Here is a 25692-nt window from a genome sequence, read left to right as displayed (position 1 = left end):
GTATTAAAACACTTTTTAATTGGTCTTATGCAATATTCTAAATTTCTGTGAAAACAAATTTGGGGTTTCCAATAGCCGCAATTATCAAAGTTTACAGAAATAAATACACATTTATGTGTATGGTATTGTTCTGTGTATTGAATCTGTTATTTGAATTGCTGAAATAAAATTTATTTTCTATGATGTCCTGATACATTGTGATGCACCCCCATATCTTATGTTGTCCAACAAAATATTTTGACCATCCACCATTTATCCCTTTCTGTGCCTTTTAAACACAAATTGCTAGTCCATCACAGGGCAAACATTCAGACACACAGACATCTTGGATAAACGGACCCACCCCCCCATTGGCCCCAACCACATAGCCTCCCACTGCACCCCACACACACACATCTAAGTGCAATTCAGGCATTAAGGGATGTATATGCCATGTTTTATGAAGCTAGAGACATCTTGGTCATTTACTGTTATGCAAATAAAATGATTTCAGTGTTGCCTTACTTTGACTTGCAGGGTAAATGAATGATTTTATTCCTGAAAGGAGCCAAAGTGATGGAGTCATCCTTTTAGTCAAATTTTCTGTTTCATAATTTAATATTCATAAAGACGGTACTCTTATATCCAGAACACATCTTAAAGCCGTCTCTGTGGTGGGTAAAAATTAGGGAGAATTAGCCCCCAAAATTTTTTTATTTCCAACAACCAACCTCTGCTAAAGAAGCAGAAAATTAAATTAATTAATCCTGAATTCAAAAAAAAAAGATGAGAGTTTCAGCTCAGTGTCTCCAGACCAGCTATCATCACTGCTGTCGTCTCCTGACTAGCCATCCCTCACATTCTTCTCTCCTTCTGTTCCTGAGTTCTGTGAGGGGTTCGAGGACGAACCGCCTCCGTCTCCAGTGCCTTGACAAAGGCTCCACTGCTGATCTTCAGGGCTCTACGGTAAATCTTTTGGGGTCCACCAAGTGTGCCTGCTCAGATCTCAAGGGCCAGAGGGTTCCAGCAGTTTCTACACCGCTCTCTTGAGCTCCTCCGTGGGTTCAAGTCTGCATCTCCTACTCTTGACCACCCTCCAGACAGGGTTCCCCAAAGGACCTCCATGGGGAGGACGCGGTCTCAGTCGCTGCCGACCTCTTAGAGTCCTTCTCAGCCAGCCTCCAGGTCCTCGTCATTGCCACCGTCACCGAACGCCATGGTCCCACCTCTGGCCTCCTGAACTCTGTGCCTCGCTGGGATATCCTCCCAGCTGTCCTCCTGAACTCTGTTTTTGTCTTGGTTCTTGACCTCCTTCCGAGGCCCCCTCCACCCAACCTGGGCGGGTCATTTTGTGTTTTGGTTATTTTTGTTCTGGACCTTTCTGAAGGGCGTCTGGAATCCATCCGTTGGGGTTAGTTGTGACAGTATCATTGTATACTTGCTTCAGTTCATTTAGATGTTTTTCTGTTTCCTCCCTGCACTCCCTGCTCATTTGTGTTAATTAGTCATTCTCCCTCAGTATTCTTTAGTCTCCCTTCCACCAGCTGCTCCTGATTCTCTCCCTGATTAGTCTCCTCTCTTGATTGGTCCATACTCCACTTCCCTCAGTATTAATACTCTCTGGTTCTTCATTGTTTGTCACTAGTTCCTCCTGTATACTACCCTGTTTGCTACCTGGCCCCATGTCCGTTACACTGCCTACCTTGTAAGTCGTTCCTTTTTGTTATTATTAAGTAAAGCTCTGCAACTCACCATGCTGCTCCCGAGCGTTGATCTGCATGTTTGTCTGACAAGTACACAATAAAATATGGCACAGTGTTGTTTCTCTGGCTTGCCATCTCAGCTCTTGCAGACAAAATACAAGATATATCTTTTGGGACACAAATCACTATTACTTAAGTTTCATTTTTATTTCCATTTAGGAAATCAAATTTATTGTTTATAAATTGTTCAATTTGTTTTTTGAGGTGTCTGCCTGCTAATAGATCATTCCACTCACAGAGCAGCAAATTTACCCCTAACAGAATTTCTGAACATGCATAATGTAACCAACAAACAATTAATCAGGCTGTAGTAATTTGCTGACGTTAAGAAAAGGTAACACTTAAAGCACAAAGGATGTAAAAGTGATGTGGTTTAAAGCTCCTAAGTCAAGCAAGTTTGACATGAAGTCATATTGAGCCCTTTAGTTCTTTGTTATAAAACACCTTATTAAATACTTGATATGTATGGTGTTTATTTGGAAGATTTGCACAATTTATCCTCCAAATAAACAGGATATGTTTGGTAGGAAAACTACTGTAAATACTCAAGCAGATTATTGGAGGGAAGTCTGTTAGTCAGCTTAAGAAGAACATTTTGCAACTGTTGGGCCATTTGTATAAAAATGAAAATAATACACCTCCTGTCAGGTTTGTTTTGAAATGAGACTCTAATGCAACCAATAATTATGGACAACAGAGGAATGGGTTTGAAAGGTTTTTTGGAAAACATGATAAATATTGTATTTTTTGTTAATATAGAGCTGGATTCCAGGCCAGCAGAAGGAAGAAGGGTTATAGATTAATATTTGGTATTGAAATTATTTGAGAATGGTCAGAAAAGGAGACGATTTGGAGACTTACTGGTGATTAGAATGACAGAATTCCATAAAGACATAGGTATATCCAGAGAAACTGAAGTTGGCAGGAAAGTGTAAGATTTGTGATTGACTTAGTTATCTTCCCTTCCAGGTTGATGTGAGGTGTGAGGAACTAATGACTGACTGTTTGAAATGGACCTGGGTAAACGTTTTTGAGAGCATGACTTAAGTAGGAAGTCCTGAGCAGATACCCAAATGCATATTTTCTTCCTGGCACTGGGCTGCTGCGCTACATCTCTCCACCTTCCCAGAGTAAGTCTCCAGCCCAGTGCCGAGGACACTGCCCTTCTGCCTCGCCACCGGAGTCTGTGTTCGGTGCCTCACACTTCCTCAGCCCAGGTCAACATAGTTCCACGCATTCCATGTCTCCTCCTCCTCACGCTGAAGACGTCGTTGCATGCATTCCTCGTCTGCAGCACACGCTGTCCAGCTCTTCTCGTCTGCAGTGCACGCTGCCCAGCCTTCCACGTCCATAGCAGATCCTCCGAATAAGCTGGTAGGTTCCGAGGGTCCTCACACCATTACTTCTCCACCTCCTGGATTCTTCTGATTCACCTTGGCAGAGGTTGAATGTTTTGAACCAGCTGAAGGACTGGCAAGAGGAATGGGGAAGTTATTTTCAGTGTCCCTTAAATGCAGAGTTGATCGAGACAGAGCGTCAAAAAATTATTAAGGGCATCGTCTCACCTTCCCCCGCTGAGGGTCAGGTCGACGCTTCAGCACCTGTTTCTGTCTCCGCTGGAGGTCTTCTAGACACCTATGTACCTGCTTCAGTCTCCACTGAGGGTTCTGCTGGTGCCTCAGCTCCAGTTTCCGCTGTGGGACGACCCGACACCTAAGTGCCTGCTGATCAATCATCAACACCCTCATCATCTGCAATTCTGGCTCAGACATCTTCAACTGCACTCCTGGTTCAGACATCATCATCACCTTCAGCCTAAGTCTCCGCTGAAGATCAGCCAGATTTTCCTGTTCCGCAGGGGTCTGAGGACAAACCACCTCCTGTTGTTCCTGTTCTGTGGGGGTTTGAGGACGAACCACCTCCACTTCCTGTTCCTTTTTTGGAATGGTTTGAGGACGAACCGCCTCCACTTCCTGTTCCTGTTTTGGAAGGATTTGAGGACAAACTGCCTTCACTTGCTGTTCCTGTTTTGCAGGGGTTCGAGGACAAACTGCCCCCATCTTCAGAACCTTCAGGGCTCCGCAGCAGATGTTCAGGGCTCCGCCGCAGATGCAAGGCTCCAGAGCTCTTTTGTGGTCCTAGAGGGTCCTCTACGCTCCACGGCCGGCTTCCTTGTGACTGACGTCCTGACCAGGTCCTCTGATGATCCTCCATGCTGCTCGGCAGACCTCCTAGACTTCATCTCAGTCATCAACAACCACTGAGGTCTCAACATCCCGGCTGTCTGCCTGAACTCTCTTTTTTGGACTCTGAAGGGCGTCTGGAATCCGCGTCTAGAATCTGGTCTGTCTCCGTTAAGTTTTTGTGTTGTTTACTGTCTGCTTTGCTACTGCGTTTGCTCATGCTCACATCCCTAGTTCCATCTGTCTGTGTTCTTGCCTGTTACCCTGTCTGTGTTCCCGATGTAAGTCTTTTTCAGTTCTTAATAAATCTTGTATACTCACCATGCGGCTCTCTTCCTCCTGCCTGCATTTTGCTCCTGCTCCACCACACATTATGACAAGGATAGTGTTATATCCAGCCAGTGTCTGTGTTTTGAGTTTGTGTTTTTGTGCATTTCTCCTGGTCTGGTCCTTAGTTTACCCTTAGTTCTGTGTTTTTGACTTCTTAACTGGTTTCACTCCCTCTGTCTCCCTGTAGTCTGACCCACACCTGTTACTTGTTCCCCTAAATACCTGGGCCTTCTATTCATTGATTCACCATGCCTGCCCTGTTTAAATTTAAGCTCTTTAGTTTCCATTGTTGCCCACTGGTTCCTTGTTGTGTTAGTCTTGTATTAGTTCTGTCTTCCATGCCTTGCTGTCGTGTCTGGCCGGGTGTTCTGGTCATGTAACCCTGATGTTTGGACTCCATATGGGCAAGACTTAAAACTCACTTACCTTCATTCTCTGTGTTTTGTGAAACTAAATTTAAAAAGAAGACATTTTTCATATATCAGTCATCAGGTATTTTACAATTTTTCAGGACTTGCTCTTCACAGGCTGTCCATGAACACACCTCTGCTAAAGTAATTATTTTGGCTTTTTAAAAATTACTTGGTAGATCAGGCATGGACACAAACCAAGAACACAAATGCCAGGACCTTCTTTATTGTTTCCATTAAGAGCGCAGAGACAGGACATTAATCATTATAAAATCACACCTCAAAAACATGGGCTGCACGGTGGCACAGTTGGTAGCACTGTTGCCTTGCAGCAAGAAGGTCCTGGGTTCAATTTCTGACCGGGGGTCTTTCTGCATGGAGTTTGCATGTTTTCCCCGTGCATGTGTGGGTTCTCACTGGGTACTCCGGCTTCCTCCCACAGTCCAAAGACATGCCTGTTAATTGGTCACTCTAAATTGCCCTTAGGTGTATGAATGAATGTGTGCATGGTTGTTTGTGTGTTGCCCTGTGATGGACTGGCGACCTGTCCAGGGTGTACCCCGCCTCTCGCCCATAGACTGCTGGAGATAGGCACCAGCTCCCCCGTGACCGACTATGGAATAAGCAGTAGAAAATGACTGACGGACTGACCTCAAAAACACAAGAAAACACACTTGTACTAGTGCTTAATGGCTGACTAAATCAAACATATAACCATTGTCTTGGCCACTTCCATTTTTCTTCAGTTGACTTCACCCTCTTGATAGAACATTATGTATCATAGCTATAACGGCTACTAGTTCAACATACTAGATGCATTTTTCAGTAGCTACCTAATTACTAATGAAAGTAGGACAAAGGGTGTGTGCAAAATTCTCAACTCCATAGCAAAGCTCTCATGCATCCACTGTATTTTATTTTCCAAAGACAATTCCTGCAAATGTATTAATACTTGACTTATTCCTTTATATGTGCACTTCTTTAAAGTTAAAGAAGGAAGATTTTTATTACAGAGAAGTGCAAATATGCATAGATTTTGGCTGGCATGCAGTATTTAAGCATCTTTCAAGTGGCAGATGTATGCCGTCTTAATAATTTATGGCAATTTTACATATTGACACAATTTCATGTTTAATGCAGCGGAGATAGTTTGTCTTTTTCGTCTTGTTCTCTTCTGCCACCTTAACCCCATCACAGAAGTACTCAATGTTTTCCTTTTTTTTCTCGACAAGTTACAGAGTAAACTAATTAAACAATATGGTTGAGACTGCGTTAATCGGGATGTATTATCTGAAACCCACTGTAGTTATACATGCATACTGCTGACTTTAGAGAAAATTATGAGAAATGAGCTCCTGATGAAGACCTTGCCTGGAGTGACACAGTGGATTTATGTCCTTTTACTAGTACCCCGGTCCCCCTTGTTGTTGAGGTGGGGAGAAGAGATGAGAGAAAAAAAAAAAAACCACAGAGTTTAGATGAGGAGAGGGGGTAAGAACAAAGACAGACATGCTCAATTATAATAAGGAGTTGTCAAAGCAAATAACTAGGTCCTTTATTAATCAAGCAGAATCTTTGGGAGATCTGCCAACAGGCAATGCAAAAACCTCTGCCCCACTGGAGCTCCCTAGACAAAACCACATGAACTTATTGCTGTTCAATTTTGGCATGGACACATTTTCTATGTGTAGTTGTCTTTCAACAAGAGACATGGACTCAGATTTTTAACCTTATGATATAAAGAACTCTCCTACTGCAATCTATAAAAATAAGCTTTGTAGTTTATCAATGGTTGTAATCAATAGACATCCATTGGTTGGCAAGTCCTCTGTATTTGATTTCGGTCCATATATTTGTTGTTTTAGGTTTAAAATTGTGTTTTATGCTTTTCTTTCTATACTACTGAATTGTGTTTTTTGAAGGCCTGATCAAGTCAGGGCTTTTTTGCCAGCAATAAACATCTAAAACATTTTTTGGTTCTCGATCCATTATGTCATTAAAGTGAAATTTATGCAATTTATGTATGTTAAATCTGGTTTTAAAGTGCAGTAAAATTACACTTGACGTTTTCACTATGACTTGGTCCACATTAGTGTCAGACAAAGTATCCTCCAGCTTTTCTCCAGCTTTCTTTTGTAAATATATCATCACAAAAGCAGACATTGATAACTTAGGAGTCATAGGAACACCTTCATATCACCCTTCACTTCAATTATTGCTGTCAAAAAGACAAAATAGTAGGTAGCTCTAATCCTGAATGAGAGTGTTATATTTACACTGTCCTCACTAAAAAAACACCACAACGCTTTAAATGCTATGAACACACAAGCACCAAAACATACATTGTAGCATTAAAGCAAATAAGACAGTTCTACAACGTAAACAACACTTTAAAATTGCACAAATAAAGAATGAAAACACTTTCCACTGCTTTCTTCTCTCCTTTCCCACAACATTGATGTACATACTCAACATATCTTTAGTAATCATTTGCATTTTATTGTGGATTGTGAGGCGAAATCACTGTCCTAGGTGATGCAGAGCACTAAGATGCTTCCAAGATGTAAAAGAATAAAGCCATTGTTGGTTTTGAAGAGGGTGGAGTGGGTGGATGAGCTGCATCTGATTTGCCTTTCCATAGAGCTACGGCTCTAGGCACAAAAGCAAGTAAAGAGATTTCCTGAAGCATGTAGCACAATGCTCCTGACCACATCCCAACATGTGGTAGCTGTCAAATTGTCATCATTCTCATCACATTCTGTTTCTGTTGTTTAAACCTGCAATTTCTACATATTTCATAACCAAATGCCCGAATGTGTGCAAGTCATAGTAAATTCACTAATTGTCTCTGAGCTAAGTTACTGTTATAACTGAGTCACCTTTATTTTTTTATTTTTAAATTCCATTTCATCAGTCAGCAAAGAGTTTGCAAATTCTTATCTTATAAAGGATTTTAATTTTAGACCTTAAAAAGTTTAACCACAATAATGGTTTTCCTTGAAAAATGCAGTAAGTCAAGAATTGTGAATGATTTCCAATCTCTGATGCAATGGCCTGCCGATACTTATTGTTGATGATTCAGATTTGCATTATAGATCTATAATTAAACTATACTTTCTAGACTTTCTGCAGTGAGCACTCATTATTTATTTGCAGTAGGGATTTGCAGTAGGGGCAGAAACTATGTCCCATTGTGTGGGTGGGAAGTTTTTGTACAATTGTAGTAGTCTAAAACAAAGGGAAATACTCTGCCTGGCCAAAAAAAAAAAGTCGCCACATGGATTTTACTAAGCAAATAGGTAGGAGCCTACCATTGGGTAATTACTTCATGGGCGATTATGTTTCAGTTGGTAACAAGTTATTTAACCACAACTGGTGAGTTGGTTTTCATTTCCTAAGCAACCATTTCGAAAGACACATCCCGTAGGCGTGGAAAAGTGTGTCAGTCTGTTTCAGAAGGGTCTAATCATTGGCATGCATCAAGCAGAGAAAACATCTAAGGAATTTGTAGAAAGTACTAAAATTGGGTTAAGAACTGTCCAACACATTATTAAAAAGCTGGATGGATAGTGGGGACCCATTGTCTTCAAGGATGAAAAGTGCCCTAAAAATCCTGAAAAATCCATTAAATCCTGAGTGATTGTGATCGGCGATCACTTAAACATTTGGTGAAATCAATTCGAAGAAAAACAACAATAGAACTCCAGGCTATGATTAATAGTGAAAGTAAGAGTATTTCCACACACACACAATGCGAAGGGAACTCAAGTGATTGGGACTGAACAGCTGTGTAGCTTTAAGAAAACCACTAATCAGTGAAGCTAACTGGAAAAAAGGCTTCAATTTGCTATGGAGTATAAAGATTGTACTCTGGAGCACTGGAGGAAGGTCATATGGTCTGATGAGTCCAGATTTACCCTGTTCCAGAGTGATGGGTGCATCAGGGTAAGAAGAGAGGCAGGTGAAGTGATGCACCAAACATGCCTAGTGCCTAGTGTACAAGCCTGTGGGGGCAGTGCTATGATCTGGGATTGCTGCAGTTGGTCAGGTCTGGGTTCAGCAATAGTATGTGTTCAAAAATGAGGTCAGCTGACTACCTGAATATAGTGATTGACCAGGTTATTCCATCAATGGATTTTTTCTTCCCTGATGGCCCGGGGATATTCCAAGATGACAATGCCAGGATTCATCGGGCTCGAATTGTGAAAGAGGGGTTCAGGGAGCATGAGACATCATTCTCACACATGGATTGGCCACCACAGAGTCCAGACCTTGACCCCAACCCCGGAGAAGGCTTTGCGCAGCGGTCAGACTCTACCATCATCAATGCAAGATCTTGGTGAAAAATTAATGCAACATTGGGTGGAAATAAATCTTGAGACATTGCAGAAGCTCATCGAAACGATGCCACAGCGAATGAGTGCCGTAATCAAAGCTAAAGACAGTCCAACGAAATATCAGAGTGTACGACCTTTTTTTTTTGGTAGTGACTTTTTTTTGGCCAGGCAGTATATTATTGCAGTGTTGACATTTTAAACTAACATTATATATTAGTGATTAGTATTACAAACTGTATCGGTCCATTACCCACCTGTATTTGATGAAGAATGCAAACCCTTAACTATAATTTCAAAAGGCTGTCAAGATTTCCAAGTCCAGTATGTTACAACACATAGGTCGAAAGCTCAAAAGGGTAAACTTATCATACCATGGGTTTTGCGGTTGGACCAACGTGCAAGGAGATGCCAAGAGCCAGACGAATGAGTGTAAGTTTGAGATTTAATTCTTCTCACTTACAGACTTCAGGCAAGACCAGGAGTATGCTGAACCCGAACCAGACCAGAACACAGGAAACCAGACATCATGCTAGGATACATGATCAGGAAACAAAACTAGACATGAAGGAGGACATTTCAGGACAAGGAACCCATGGGAAACACTGGAAACTAAGGAACATATATACACACAGGAATGCAGGGTGAACCAATGAACAACGAGACCAGACAATCAGGGAAAACTAGGAACAGATGTGGGACAGGCTGTGGGGAGACAGAGGAAAACAAAGACCAGACCAGGTTTAAATGAACCAAAATACAAACACTAAATACAGACACAGGTTGGGCATAACAAAAATGGAGCAAATTTGCTGTAATACATTTAGACTTTCTGCTATCTTCTGAAGAGAGCACCAGGTCAATTTGCTTCTCCACCAATTCAATAATATATCCCCAAATTGAGAACTTGTGTGGTAGACATCTTGTCTATTTACGTTGTAAAGGGATGGATATGAAGTGACCAAAACTGCAAGTGTATGAAATCGTAAAGGGGTAAAACAAGGTGCACTTAATATGGCCTGGCTCTTCTAGAAGCCTTGGTAAACAACCTACATGCCACTGTAGAAAATACCAGTTTGTTTTCTATAGCGTTTTACAGCTTCTGATACTGACAAAAACGTCACTTTGAGTCTTCTATCAGCAGTAACAACTTCAATGCTTAAGGGTGTTATTAGTGTGACTGCTTACATGTTGGACATCCATTGATCAAAAAAAGAAACGTTTCTGACCGACTGGTCACCAGTCAGGTCAGATTAAGCTAAAAGTGGGATGCTTACAGTCATCATGCTGATTTCTTATTGCATTTCATTATTTCTGCTTTAACAACTAGAAACAAATATAGGATATTCTGCTTAACAGTGCGTATATAGGTACCTATTAACTGAGTCCAATGAAGTACCTGTTCCCAGTTCTCAGGTGACAGCCTTGCTCATGAATATTTGATTAGCATTTCAACACGTATCAACCTACATGTGAGCCCTGTTCTAAAGTAGTCTATTCCTTTACATTTCCAAACCCAATGTTAGTACAGTACCACTATTACAACTTATTAATGATAGTATATTGGTGGCTTTTGATGCACAGGTTCCATAAGCATTCAGTGGTAAAAGCATGAGGTCAAAAGTAAGCAGTATATGGAAATATAAGGCATTTTGAAATAAAAAATAAATTAAATAAATCAAATTATTTGTATAAAAAAAAGAAAAACAAAATTTAATTTAGGTAGTGCAGTATAAGCTTCCATTTATAAGATGTAATTCATTGCTCAGTTCTAGTTGCTGTGGGCTTAAATTGTAATAAATCACAGCCTATAGAATAACCAGCTTCAGACTAGCAGTTAAAAGAAACAGAATGGTAATAAGTTACAAGAGTCATAAACCTTCTGATTCAAAATGTCCTAGTTTCTACTTATTTGGTCAATATTTACAACAGTAGTCAAATGTACAATTGTTACAACTGTATGTAGCTAATACACAGAAAATCATGTTTAAATGAACAATAGTCTCCTTTCTTTCTTTTGCGATAGATTGTTTGATTATTGACTGAACTGCTGTAATGATTTTAGTTTATTGTCATGGTAATATGACTATATTATTATATATATGACTATATATATAATGTATATGTAGTATTAATATATATGTAGTATTATATATATATGACTATATATATAATACTACTGCTTGTAGTATTTGGACCAGCCTTTAGTAGCAAGAACAAGCTAGAAGTAATTTGCATTTAGTACAGTCATTCTGTACAATAGAACAAGGACAGCAACAGTCCAAACAGAAAATGGGCAACTGCAACATTATGTTCACTATAGGATTCTATAGCACTGTGTTAAATGACATAAAAATCAATACAGGAGAAAATAAACTGTATTAACTGTGGCAAACTGTCTGTCATTTAAAAAATCATTGTGTACTACATGCAAGGCAGCCACATTGATGAAAAAAACTCATCAATTTGAAATTCCAGCTTTTAGAGATCTTTCAGTCATATTTTCCAACTTCAAACTTGGAAAATTCTGCTTTCAAAAAAGAGGGGTATGTATTATTACATAGAATAGTTCAAGTAATTAAACACTTGAAGATTAGAAGATCATTAGATGAGACTTTTTCTTTTTTTTTTTTCCTTTCCATATTATCTGTAGTCCTATGAAAGCAGTTTAAAATGTATGGTGATTCTTTGAGAAAAGTAATTGCAGATGTGATAATTGTTATAAAAGGTTTTATAAAAATGGATTGGAGGCATGCAGAACAGACATCTTTGAGTGTTCTATAATTCAGTCCAATTCCAGAAGACCAGAGGGATGATAACACTGATCTTTTTAAAATGAAGTTTGTAATGCCTGCAGCCAAAAAACCTTGATCCTTGACGGATACAATTTAGGCCTTAATTCTAGGTGGAACAACTCACAAACAACACCTATACGTATACCTGTGTATATGTATAGGTGTTATTATGTTAGTATGATTAAATGTTGAATATACAGTTGTTGTTGCTGCTTTAGTCTTTGCTACAAATGTTTTTGTAAAGTAGCCAGCAGTTTTCTTTACAGGTTTGGTTTGCTTTGAAGCTACCAGCCAGAGGTACATCTCCTTTTGATTATGAACTATAAAGGTTTAACAACAACATAGCTGAATAAGAATGTGTGAATTTCCACTGCAGGATTATGCATAAATAAAATTTTTACAAAGCTCTTGAAATAATATTTTCGTATTGTGTACATTCAAATAACTGACATCAAATGGCTCAACTGGATTAACACTGGATAGCAAACGTCTTAGTTGTGGCATAAACCCTCCTCCTGATTTTTATTTTGCTCTCCATGCCATTTTCAGCTATCCAGGTGAATTTTAATATTCAGTCTAAATGAATCCCTAATTCCATTTTGTGACCTTTTAGGCTGTTCACTTATATGAGACGGAATAAGGTATTGAGTATAATCATCCTATATAATTTTATTAAAATAGTTCAGAAGTAAGGTTTAATACTTAATGTCCATAATGCCAGAATTCTACATGTGAAGTCGCTTTGATCAAAGCAACGATGTGACATAGCAATGTGCAACCCATATACGGAGGCCTCAGTCCTCGACGCAGCTGTTTCAGGTTCAAGTCTAGATCCTGGTGATCTATGCTGCATGTCTGCCCCCTCTCTCTACCCCACCTTCTTTTTGCTTACTTTGGAAAAATAACTAAAATAAAGGTCACTGGTGCTACAAAAAAAACAAAAAAAAAAACAGCATTCAACAGATAATTTATTTTTGGACAAAAAAAAAAGATTTTTGATAAAGTCGCACATCTGTGGAACTCTCACAGTAACTTTGGTGACTGGCTAACTCTAGACTTTCTTTAGCTGATTGGCTGCATGAATAGACTCAACCCTCAAGTTACTTAAGAATCTGTTGTTGATTGGCTTCTCTCCATGTGGGCCTGATGTAGATGTTTTATTATTGTTTATGAGACTAAACCTCAGAACAAAACTTACATCGAAACAAGAAACTGGATCCAACCAGGACAGGTCTTTGGAGCTGTGATTACAATAAATGTTGGTTTTGTCGTTTCTAATTCTAAAACTTATCAAATTTCAATGCAAAAGGTTTTGTTTCGTTTTTCCTGCACACAGAATTAGTCAGAGACCTTTTGTAAGTGTCAAACCAAGTTCTGAATCCGAAGCAAAGAACCTCCAGGCATCCAAAGAGCCAGTGTCAGTAGAGGCCAGCCCCACTTTAAAACCACTGTTGCAGCAGAAGTGACTGTCCCTTCTGCCCAGAGAGAGACTAAGGTGGCAGAATTGAAGGCAGAAATGCAAATGGTTCAGAGGAAGCAAACGGCGTTGTCCTACCCACGGTAAGCACCATTTTTTTTTTTTTTATCCTTTAGGCAAAGTGGCATAGTTTTGTGGAGGCCCAGGTGGTTACTAAAACTTATATCCCCTCAAAACTACTGTTAGGAGCAAGAGTTTAAATTGCAAATGGTTCAGTCTTATTTGTTAGAGCTAATGTTTGACATCGACACCTAATAGCTAATTTGCTAATGTTCTTTTGAAGTAGATATTCATCCACCTTCTCTATGATACCCCTAAACCAAATCCCCCACAAGTAATTGTTATTAGAAGTCACATAATAAGAAACATAGTCCACGTGTGCATACTTTAATCTCAGTATAAATATACCTATTTCTGGGAAGGCCTCAAGGATTTGTTAGACATCAGTTAATACAAAAAGCATCATGAAAATCAAGTAAAACAGCAGACAGGTCAGGAATAAAGCTCTGGTCAGATGGGACCAAAATATAACTTTTTGGTCTACAAGGAGAAACCTCACATCATCTCCATGGTGAAACTTGGTGGCAGTAGTGTCATCCTTTGTGGATGCTTTTCTTCACTGGGGTTAAAAGAAAATAGTCCAAGTGTATGGGAAGACAGGTTGAGCTAAATACACGACGATCCTGAAAGAAATCTCAAGGCTTCTGTAGATGTGAGATTGGGGAGGCACTCTCCCTCCAGTCTGACTGAACTTGGGCTACTTTTAATAAAAGAATGGGAACTCATGTCAGTCTCTAAATTTCTGGTAGAGACATACCCAAAAGAGATGCAAAGTGTTGAAAACAAAAAAATCCAATTTCACTTTAAATTATTTTTTTTGTAAGAAAAATTTGAAAACCATTTATGTTGTGCTACCTTGTATTCTAATCCTAATAAAATACAGTGAAGTTTTCACTGTATTTACTCAATTTCTTAAAATACAAGAATTTATTAACAAAAATAAGTAAACTCAAAGTCAAACATATTTCAATCAACAAACTCCTCACTATGCTAAAACAATCCAACTAACTACCAAGCAGAATAGGGAGAGAATAAAGAATAGGGAAGACTAATGGGCTATACAGGTCCTTCTCAAAATATTAGCATATTGTGATAAAGTTCATTATTTTCCATAATGTCATGATGAAAATTTAACATTCATATATTTTAGATTCATTGCACACTAACTGGAATATTTCAGGTCTTTTATTGTCTTAATACGGATGATTTTGGCATACAGCTCATGAAAACCCAAAATTCCTATCTCACAAAATTAGCATATCATTAAAAGGGTCTCTAAACGAGCTATGAACCTAATCATCTGAATCAACAAGTTAACTCTAAACACCTGCAAAAGATTCCTGAGGCCTTTAAAACTCCCAGCCTGGTTCATCACTCAAAACCCCAATCATGGGTAAGACTGCCGACCTGACTGCTGTCCAGAAGGCCACTATTGACACCCTCAAGCAAGAGGGTAAGACACAGAAAGAAATTTCTGAACGAATAGGCTGTTCCCAGAGTGCTGTATCAAGGCACGTCAGTGGGAAGTCTGTGGGAAGGAAAAAGTGTGGCAGAAAACGCTGCACAACGAGAAGAGGTGACCGGACCCTGAGGAAGATTGTGGAGAAGGGCCGATTCCAGACCTTGGGGGACCTGCGGAAGCAGTGGACTGAGTCTGGAGTAGAAACATCCAGAGCCACCGTGCACAGGCGTGTGCAGGAAATGGGCTACAGGTGCCGCATTCCCCAGGTCAAGCCACTTTTGAATCAGAAACAGCGGCAGAAGCGCCTGACCTGGGCTACAGAGAAGCAGCACTGGACTGTTGCTCAGTGGTCCAAAGTACTTTTTTTGGATGAAAGCAAATTCTGCATGTCATTCGGAAATCAAGGTGCCAGAGTCTGGAGGAAGACTGGGGAGAAGGAAATGCCAAAATGCCAGAAGTCCAGTGTCAAGTACCCACAGTCAGTGATGGTCTGGGGTGCCGTGTAAGCTGCTGGTGTTGGTCCACTGTGTTTTATCAAGGGCAGGGTCAATGCAGCTAGCTATCAGGAGATTTTGGAGCACTTCATGCTTCCATCTGCTGAAAAGCTTTATGGAGATGAAGATTTCATTTTTCAGCATGACCTGGCACCTGCTCACAGTGCCAAAACCACTAGTAAATGGTTTACTGACCATGGTATCACTGTGCTCAATTGGCCTGCCAACTCTCCTGACCTGAACCCCATAGAGAATCTGTGGGATATTGTGAAGAGAACGTTGAGAGACTCAAGACCCAACACTCTGGATGAGCTAAAGGCCGCTATCGAAGCATCCTGGGCCTCCATAAGACCTCAGCAGTGCCACAGGCTGATTGCCTCCATGCCACGCCGCATTGAAGCAGTCATTTATGCAAAAGGATTCTCGACCAAGTATTGAGTGCATAACTGTACATGATTATTTGAAGGTTGACGTTTTTTGTATTAAAAACACTTTTCTTTTATTGGTCGGATGAAATATGCAAATTTTGTGAGATAGGAATTTTGGGTTTTCATGAGCTGTATGCCACAATCATCCGTATTAAGACAATAAAAGACCTGAAATATTTCAGTTAGTGTGCAATGAATCTAAAATATATGAATGTTAAATTTTCATCATGACATTATGGAAAATAATGAACTTTATCACAATATGCTAATATTTTGAGAAGGACCTGTATACAATATAAACAAGTTGATTAAAGATGCTTGAAACCATTTTGGTCGGCTGTCTGCCGACCAAACTGCAAGTTACTGGTAACCACGGTGATGCGTCCGTTGTCCTCCTTCGGGAACCTGCTTCACTCGGCTTGCTGGGAACTCTCTGGAAACAGTTAGCTTCTGCAGATCTCAGAGAGAAAGTCAAGCAACGCTTGTACCTTAATTTACCCCTTTTTATGAATGAATACCGGATACACAAACAGTAATTCATTCGTACTTAACTCAGTGCATATGATCGATGATCGCATGACACCCTTGGATCCAGTTATGTCTGTTTGCCAGCAAAGAGACATTAGCACGCTGTGTTTCTCTGTCCAGGCCCCTGGGTGACCCGCGTAGAAGAGACTAATTCCTTGGAAAGGGGGTGCTTTTATACAGACAGTGGCATCATGGGAAGTACCCCTTTCCCTGGTTGTGCCAGAAGTAGGTTAATGCAATTTATTTTGAAAGTTCCAGAAAAGTCTGTACCGGACTTCATGTTGTAACCATGGCTGTGGTCCCAACATATGAAAACTTTCAAGTGGCAATACCAAGTAACTTTCAAGTGCCAATTGCAGTGCTTTTGCAAAGCACTGCAATTTGCTTTAATATTGTCATAATCTACACAATTCAAGAAAGTCGAAGTAAAGGTGGATGAAATGTTTATTTGAGAAAGGTCACAGAGAGAAATGAACGAGCACTTATTGACAATTGTCTAAACAATATTTATGCTAATGTTTGTCACCTCCTTTTTATATCTAAAATTGTTTCTTTCATAGGTGTAGTGCTGCAGCAATCGTATCAGTAAATTTCTTGTTCTTGTTTGATCTACATATTATATAGAAATAGCAGTGTAATTTGACTTTCCATGTTTCATATAAGAATTTGAAGTACTTGCAGGACTTGCCCTGCTGGTGTTCCTTTGCTCTACCTATCTTTAATGTGTTTACTGGGAATTACTGTATTAAATGTTATGTTTTCACAATGTGCTGAGGCTTTGTGCTGGATCTTGCTTTAAATTAGGATGCTTTGACAGCACAGAAAAGCCTGTGCCCTGTTAAAAAGGAGGTGTATTATTTATGATGTTTAATTCTACAGTGATAAAGTACAGGTTAATAAACCACATGGTCTTATCATTGCAACCTCAGGTATTTTTCTCCTCAGAAAACACTGGAAGCTGCAGAAGGCACTGTGTGTGTTCCATCTATCATGGCAAACAAATTAAAATATAACCTTTTCAATTACACTACCGGTGCTAGTGTTAGCCCCCCTGGCCCAATTGCAAACCTTGCATGTGCTGCAGATATATCATCATAAAGGGTATTTTTATGTTTAGAAGCTGCTTTGCCCTGTGCTCTGGAAATGTTTTATGACACTGTATGTGACTCGTGTTTTCCGCAAATGGCTGAAACTGCTCTTTAGAACAACATGCAGGATCCCAAGTGAACCCACTGGCCCTGTGGCTTTTTGGCAAACCTATTACTATTACATCTGATTGCTGACACTGTAGCTTCCTACCAGATACCACCCAATCCCCCAGCTGGTTTTATGATGTTTCAACAAGCAATGAATAAAATTGTGTTTCAGTTGTCAAAAAATATCAAACATTCAAGAGATAATGTTCACGCTTTTAGAGATAATGCTATTAATTACAAACCGACAGCAAACCACCTGTCATGGAAAGGTAATTCACCACTTTGGTGAAGATAATCTGGAATGCTCTTAAGATTTTTAACCCAGATTCATATTTCAACAAGAGCATCTTAATAAAATAGAATTTCATCCTAATGATAATTGATTGTAGTAATTACATTCAAAAAAATTGAGTTCATATTCTATAGTATAGTATAGATTACTTCCACACAGAATGGCAGAATTCAAATGGTCTATTCATTTTGATGATTGTGTCCTATAGCTAATTTTAGTTTCTCAGAATATTACAATATTACAGATGATTCGAAAAGGGATTGTAAGATTTTTGCATGAATGCATCAATGTAGCAGACTATGGAGGCAGTTTGGCCAATCAAGCACAGTGACACCATGTTCATTACACCAGGTAATGGCTTTTCTGGCAGTGTGGGCAGGTGGCAAATTCTGCTGAAAAATGAAATCAACATCTCCATAAAAGTTGTCAGTCAAAATGTAACTGCTCTAGAGTTTCTTGGTAACTTCGTTGACTCGATAAAAGCCATAATCATCAAAAGTAACATAAACAATCTCACTATTTGTGTAATTTTGGAACAAATTCCTGCCGTGTATGCATTTCCCTTTTTAAATTTAATTCCTGAAATAAATTAACTTTTCAATTATTTTCTGATTTACTGAAATTAAAATCTACATCCTTTGCACTTGGTCTGAATTTGATATGAAGAAGTGTGGTTGTTGAAATATACAAACTGAAAATAGAAAAAAAAACTAAAACCTTATATTTTTACATCATCTGTTGTCATAACTAGCTGTTAGGTGTCCGACCAACAGGATGTATACAGTGTGTGTGCATGATGTGTGTGTATTTGGAGCTGCAGATAATCCATCCTGTTATTCCAGGGATGATAAGTAGCAAGAGAAAGTCATAGGGTCCTTGTTTTATGAAGGGTGAACTCTGAACCAAGTCCTGTCAACAGCTGTGCAATCTTGCTTTTGTCTCTAAGCCTACCCAGTTCCATACATCCTTAGTTGGTCAGCTTATTGAGCTACCTCCTCAGTGATTGCAAGCTCCAGCACAGCAAGTCAAAGACTTGCTAAGGTAGCTCATACTTTCCTATTTGGAAATTGCCCCTGACATGTCTATCTTTGAAAGGCCAGATAGCAGAACCCATTCTCTCACATCACAATGAGATTCTCCTACCCCTTGAGGTAAATCTGCAATATATGGGTGGGGCTCTGAGGTCAAGCGAAGTGGTTATTTGCCTTAATCAGTTGCATTTCCTGTAAAATGGTTACATTATTTCAGTGCTTCTCAAGCTGTAGTTGGAGCCCTATTGGGAGTCCCAAATGCAGAAGTATGGGTTCTTGAGGTCCTCTTCAGAAATCAAAGTAAATAACAAAATTATAATTTTAAAACCATTACATACTCTACTGTTACCAGAGATAAAAGAATAAAACAAAGTACACACAAGAGTCAAAAGGAGCATGTGGTAGCTGACGCGGTTGTCATCAAACACCTTTGTATTTGAGTAAAACTTACTTTGTTAAGTGCACCTTGCTAGAACTGGCTTCGATGTACTTTAGCCTTCAGGACTGTTAAAGTTCTGGTGATTGTGCAGGACACTAAAACACAGACAACTCAATGCCTTATAAAATAAATTAATTTGACAATATGTGAAGTTTTGTAACAAAATGTAGCTATTGGAAGATGGATATACAGGTCCTTCACAAAATATTAGCATATTGTGATAAAGTTCATTATTTTCCATAATGTAATGATGACAATTTAATATTCATATATTTTAGATTCATTGCACACTAACTGAAATATTTCAGGTCTTTTATTATCTTAATACGGATGATTTTGGCATACAGCTCATGAAAACCCAAAATTCCTATCTCACAAAATTAGCATATCATTAAAAGGGTCTCTAAACGAGCTATGAACCTAATCATCTGAATCAACGAGTTAACTCTAAACACCTGCAAAAGATTCCTGAGGCCTTTAAAACTCCCAGCCTGGTTCATCACTCAAAACCCCAATCATGGGTAAGACTGCCGACCTGACTGCTGTCCAGAAGGCCACTATTGACACTCTCAAGCAAGAGGGTAAGACACAGAAAGAAATTTCTGAACGAATAGGCTGTTCCCAGAGTGCTGTATCAAGGCACCTCAGTGGGAAGTATGTGGGAAGGAAAAAGTGTGGCAGAAAACGCTGCACAACGAGAAGAGGTGACCGGACCCTGAGGAAGATTGTGGAGAAGGGCCGATTCCAGACCTTGGGGGACCTGCGGAAGCAGTGGACTGAGTCTGGAGTAGAAACATCCAGAGCCACCGTGCACAGGCGTGTGCAGGAAATGGGCTACAGGTGCCGCATTCCCCAGACCTGGGCTACAGAGAAGCAGCACTGGACTGTTGCTCAGTGGTCCAAAGTACTTTTTTCGGATGAAAGCAAATTCTGCATGTCATTCGGAAATCAAGGTGCCAGAGTCTGGAGGAAGACTGGGGAGAAGGAAATGCCAAAATGCCAGAAGTCCAGTGTCAAGTACCCACAGTCAGTGATGGTCTGGGGTGCCGTGTCAGCTGCTGGTGTTGGTCCACTGTGTTTTATCAAGGGCAGGGTCAATGCAGCTAGCTATCAGGAGATTTTGGAGCACTTCATGCTTCCATCTGCTGAAAAGCTTTATGGAGATGAAGATTTCATTTCTCAGCACGACCTGGCACCTGCTCACAGTGCCAAAACCACTGGTAAATGGTTTACTGACCATGGTATCACTGTGCTCAATTGGCCTGCCAACTCTCCTGACCTGAACCCCATAGAGAATCTGTGGGATATTGTGAAGAGAACGTTGAGAGACTCAACACCCAACACTCTGGATGAGCTAAAGGCCGCTATCGAAGCATCCTGGGCCTCCATAAGACCTCAGCAGTGCCATAGGCTGATTGCCTCCATGCCACGCCGCATTGAAGCAGTCATTTCTGCCAAAGGATTCCCGACCAAGTATTGAGTGCATAAATGTACATGATTATTTGAAGGTTGACATTTTTTGTATTAAAAACAATTTTATTTTATTGGTCGGATGAAATATGCTAATTTTGTGAGATAGGAATTTTGGGTTTTCATGAGCTGTATGCCACAATCATCCGTATTAAGACAATAAAAGACCTGAAATATTTCAGTTAGTGTGCAATGAATCTAAAATATATGAATGTTAAATTTTCATCATTACATTATGGAAAATAATGAACTTTATCACAATATGCTAATATTTTGAGAAGGACCTGTATTGGACCTGGTCAGCAACAATAATCTAAGTAGGCCTTGGCATTTAAACACTTCTTGGTTGGTTAAACAGCCACAAAGTGTGCCAAGAATATGTACTGGTACTCGTACTCGTACTCGTCGTCTTCCGCTTATCCGGGACCGGGTCGCGGGGGCAGCAGACTCAACAGAGACGCCCAGACGTCCCTCTCTCCAAACACCTCCTCCAGTTCCTCCAGGGGGAGCACAAGGCGTTCCCAGGCCAGCCGAGAGACATAGTCCCTCCAGCGTGTCCTGGGCCGTCCCCTGGGCCTCCTCCCGGTGGGACGTGCCTGGAACACATCCCGAGGAAGGCGTCCAGGAGGCATCCGGTATAGATGCCCAAGCCACCTCAACTGGCTCTTCTCAATGTGGAGGAGCAGTGACTCTACTCCGAGCCCCTCCCGGATGGCCGAGCTCCTCACCCTATCTCTAAGGGAGTGCCCGGCCACCCTACGGAGGAAGCTCATTTCAGCCGCTTGTATCCGGGATCTCGTTCTTTCGGTCATGACCCAAAGTTCATGGCCATAGGTGAGGGTAGGAACGTAGACCGACCAGTAAATCAAGAGCTTTGCTTTTCGGCTCAGCTCTCTCTTCACCACAACGGACCGGCACAGCGCCCCCATTACTGTGGCAGCCGCACCGATCCGTCTGTCGATCTCCCGCTCCATTCTTCCCTCACTCGTGAACAAGACCCCGAGATACTTAAACTCCTCCACTTGAGAACTCCACTCCAACCTGAAGAGGACAAGCCACCCTTTTCCGGTTGAGTACCATGGCCTCGGACTTGGAGGAGCTGATCCTCATCTCAGCCGCTTCACACTCGGCTGCGAACCGCCACAGTGCATGCTGTAGGTCTTGGCTAGAGGGGGCCAGCAGGACCACGTCATCTGCAAAAAGAAGAGACGAAATCAACTGGTCCCCAAACCCGACCCCCTCCGGCCCTTGGCTGCATCTAGAGATCCTGTCCATAAAAGTTATGAACAGGACCGGTGACAAAGGGCAGCCCTGCCGGAGTCCAACATGCAGTGAGAACAGGTCCGACTTAGTGCCGGCAATGCGGACCAAACTCCTGCTCCGCTCGTACAGGGACCGGATGGCCCCTGGTAAAGGGCCCCCGATTCCATACTCCTGGAGCACCCCCCACAGGGCATCACGAGGGACACAGTCGAATGCCTTCTCCAGGTCCACAAAACACATGTGAACTGGTTGGGCAAACTCCCATGAACCCTCGAGCACCCTGTAGAGGGTATAGAGCTGGTCCAGTGTTCCACAGCCAGGACGAAAACCACACTGCTCCTCCTGAAGCCGAGGTTCGACTATCGGTCGGACTCTCCTCTCCAATACCCTGGCGTAGGCCTTACCAGGGAGGCTGAGGAGTGTGATCCCCCTATAGTTGGAATACACCCTCCGGTCCCCCTTCTTATAAAGGGGGACCACCACCCCAGTCTGCCAGTCCGGAGGCACTGTCCCCGACCGCCACGCAATGTTGAAGAGACGTGTCAACCATGACAGCCCTACAACATCCAGAGACTTGAGGTACTCAGGGCGGATCTCATCCACCCCCGAAGCCTTGCCACGGCGGAGCTTTTTAACCACCTCGGTGACTTCAGCTTGGGTGATGAAAGAGTCCAACCCCGAGTCCCCAGCCTCTGTTTCCACTAAGGAATGCGTGATGGCAGGATTGAGGAGATCCTCGAAGTACTCCTTCCGCCGCCCGATAATGTCCTCAGTCGAGGTCAGCAGTCTCCTGCCCCACTATAAACAGTGTTGGCGAAGCACTGCTTCCCCCTCCTGAGGCGACGGACGGTTTGCCAGAATCGCTTCGAGGCCAACCGGTAGTCCTTCTCCATGGCCTCACCGAACTCCTCCCAGGCCCGAGTTTTTGCCTCTGCCACAGCTCGGGCCGCAGCACGCTTGGCCTCACGGTACCCGTCAGCCGCCTCAGGGGTCCCACAAGCCAACCACAGCCGATAGGACTCCTTCTTCAGCTTAACAGCATCCCTTACTGCCGGTGTCCACCACCGGGTTCTGGGATTGCCGCCGCGACAGGCACCACAGACCTTACGGCCACAGCTACGGGCAGCAGCATCGACAATAGATGCGGAGAACATGGTCCACTCGGACTCTATGTCTCCAACATCCCCCGGGATCTGGTCGAAGCTCTCCCAGAGGTGGGAGTTGAATACATCCCTGGCCGAGGGCTCTGCCAGGCGTTCCCAGCAGACCCTCACTATGCGCTTGGGCCTGCCAAGTCTGTCTGGCTTTCTCTTCCTCCAGCGGATCCAACTCACCACCAGGTGATGATCAGTGGACAGCTCAGCCCCTCTCTTTACCCGAGTATCCAAAACATGCGGCCGAAGGTCTGATGATATGACAACAAAGTCGATCATCGACCTCCTGCCTAGGGTGCCCTGGTGCCAAGTCCACTGATGGACACCCTTATGTTTGAACATGGTGTCCGTTATGGACAATCCGTGACTAGCACAGAAGTCCAATAACAAAACACCACTCGGATTCAGATCGGGGAGGCCATTCCTCCCGATCACGCCTCTCCAGGTGTCACTGTCGTTCCCCACGTGGGCGTTGAAGTCCCCCAGCAGAATAATGGAGTCCCCGGGAGGTGCACTATCCAGCACCCCCGACAGGGACGCCAAGAAGGCCGGGTACTCTGCACTGCCACTCGGCCCGTAGGCTGAAATGATAGTCAGAGACCTCTCCCCAACCCGAAGGCGCAGGGATACGACCCTCTCATCCACTGGGGTAAACCCCAACACGAGACGGCTGAGCTGGGGGGCAACAAGCAAACCCACACCAGCCCACCGCCTCTCCCCGTGGGCCACTCCAGAGTAGAACAGAGTCCAACCCCTCTCAAGGAGATGGGTTCCAGAGCCCACGCTGTGCGTGGAGGCGAGCCCGACTATTTCTAGTCGATATCTCTCAACCTCCCGCAGAAGCTCAGGCTCCTTCCCCCCCAGCGAGGTGACATTCCACGTCCCTAGAGCCAGCCTAAGCATCCGGGGATCGGGCCGCTGAGGTCTCCACCTTCGTCCGCCACCCAATCCTCTTTGCACCGGTCCCTCACGGTTCCCCCTGCAGGTGGTGGGCCCACTGGGGGAGCTAAGAAAATGTGCCCCACATCAATACACCACCAGTATAAGCCTGACTCATTGCCCAACTTTGGTAAGATTGTTGCCTCAGTTTCCTTATCTTAGCTAACACAAGAGGCACCTGGTGTCTTCTTCTAATGTAGCCCATGTTTTTCATGGTTTGACATGTTTGATGCTTTTCTGCATATGTTGATTGTAGCAAGTGGTTATTTGAGCTAGTGCTGCATTTCTGCCATCTTGAAAGTGTTTGATAAATAAACTTGGATTGAATTAGATTTCCTGGAAGTTGCAGCTCTTCAGATGCTGAAAATATAATTTTTAGCTGATATTTCAATATCATGTAACCATATAATCAAAAATTATTTGGTTAAAAGCTATTTTCTCTGCATTAACAAACAATAATCAGAACGGTATTGCTATGCACTGTCAGTGTCTATATGTTTCTACCTTTGTCTTTGGTTTTGTCCACATTATGTTAAAAGGGATAAATATATTTATTAAGACAAAGTATTTACAAGTTTCAGTTTATTGCAGTTGGTGACAGTAAAAAAATATATAATTCCTTTTGATGCATTGATAGATGAACCATCTTCAAATTCAATGCAAGTCCCTACAGCTTCTAAACAATACCGATACTCATCAAATAAATACTGAACTTAGTTACATTAATTTGTTTACATGCAAATTGTTATCTGTAGTTTAATTAGAAACATGCACAATCTCACTGCACACATCCTTTCTATGCACAGACACATTCACACACAAGCTACCTTATATGATTCATTCTGCTAGGTCACCCTCTGCTTGTTTTTTGTTTCTTGTTATTCATTCATTGCCCTTGCATTCTGTTTTATTTTTTTACCTCAGTGATTTTGCCTGGTCCAGAATAATGAGTGTGCACATAGGACTGATGCGTCCACTCTCATGGCAGCTCCGTAGACGGAGTTGACAAAGCAGCTGAATTGAAATTCACCTGTCTGAACGCTTTCTATCAGGACTTTTGGTTTATGCTTTACTTCATGGCTAAATTTCCAAACAGGTTTAAAAATACATTATAACGTAAACTTAAAGGATGGTTAAATGCCTACCAACATTGTTTTATGATAAACGGTACACACATATACAATGCAATTTCAAACTCACCTGGGTTATACTTCTAAAATCCAGTTAACCCAAGGATAGACTAGAGCTGGCTAAAGATTATATGAGACCCTTTAATTTAAGGCCATCACAATTATTGCACACTTGGAAAGTTGGGGTAGATAGACAAAGTTTAATGTTTATTCATAGGCAAACCAGGGGAAAGATCCCAGATAAAGAAGTGATCTGTTAATATAATGCCTTGCAAGGGTATTCCAATCCTTTGAACTCTTACAAACTCGTACAAGCTACAACCACAAATTTTAATGCATTTTATTAATGTAATGAGACATTTAATGTGACAGGCCAACATAAAACTTCCCATAATTGTGCAGTGGCAGGAAAAGGACACATACTTTTAAGATTTGCATTTGTAAGAGTGGATGGTTTTTAATCATATGTCCCTACCAGCTCTAGAGACTAAACCTTTTTCAAATTCCTCCCGGGTAAATACATAGCTCAAACTCA

The sequence above is a fragment of the Girardinichthys multiradiatus genome, chromosome 8 (assembly GCF_021462225.1).
Source record: "Girardinichthys multiradiatus isolate DD_20200921_A chromosome 8, DD_fGirMul_XY1, whole genome shotgun sequence".
Classification (NCBI taxonomy): Eukaryota; Metazoa; Chordata; class Actinopteri; order Cyprinodontiformes; family Goodeidae; genus Girardinichthys; species Girardinichthys multiradiatus.
Note: the sequence above shows the minus strand (reverse complement) of the source record.